Below are 905 nucleotides of genomic sequence, written 5' to 3' on the forward strand. Positions count from 1 at the left end.
ATTGGTCTACAGTTTCATTCTAAATCTATTGCTTATTGAATCATCATTCGAACATTGATCGTGCTACCTAGTCCAGATTCCTGGGTGCACCCTTCCATCATTGTTCAGTTGTGTATGTTTCCCTCGAGCATACACCATTATATCTTTTGATCCGACTAATGATATTTCCTTGTTCACATAATTGTGGAAATCAATCCTTTGGAAATCTCGATGATTTGTTGCTGAGCCTATCAGCCACCTCCTCATCCTCTCCTTGGTTTACTGATGAACTCTTGTTTCAGAGCTCACTTCCATAGATCATTTCTGAGAATCTCACAATGTCATCTCATCAAATTGTGTTGCACCTTTTCTTCTCAGGCATCCTGAGTCTGAGGTATCCTGACACCAATCAAATCTGAATCTCGGTCAGATATGATGGTTGGGACATATTTCCAAGAGTTATAACGTTGGTCTTTATATGAACCGGTGAGGCGGTGTCATACCTAGCCCACCTGGCCGGAGGCCCTATTGTTATAGTTCCCTTTTAGCAATGTTATCCATTCTTCCATGAGGAAACTGTAAGACTTATTCCATAAGTTGTTCCTGATGGGTCCTTTGTGTATCCAAGGTCTGACCTTGCTTGAAGGCCATGTCAATGCTATCTCGAAGCATGTCACTGGTACTTCGATTTTCAACAAGAACATTTGAAGCCCAATGCTAAATGTTTTCTGCTCAATTATCCAAACACCGTTGTATGGGTAATGTTATGAAATTCCTCTCCCCTTACCTAAAAGGGTTTTCTACGTTATATCCCGTCATGGATATCTTGCTCTGCTTGTCCTTGGGAAGGATATACCCTCGAAATATGTGTTTAAACATATTTTCCTTTCCATTGTTCTGTTTAATCTGATGATCATATTTTCCTT

This window comes from Triticum dicoccoides, chromosome 2B (genome assembly GCF_002162155.2).
Source record: "Triticum dicoccoides isolate Atlit2015 ecotype Zavitan chromosome 2B, WEW_v2.0, whole genome shotgun sequence".
NCBI lineage: Eukaryota > Viridiplantae > Streptophyta > Magnoliopsida > Poales > Poaceae > Triticum > Triticum dicoccoides.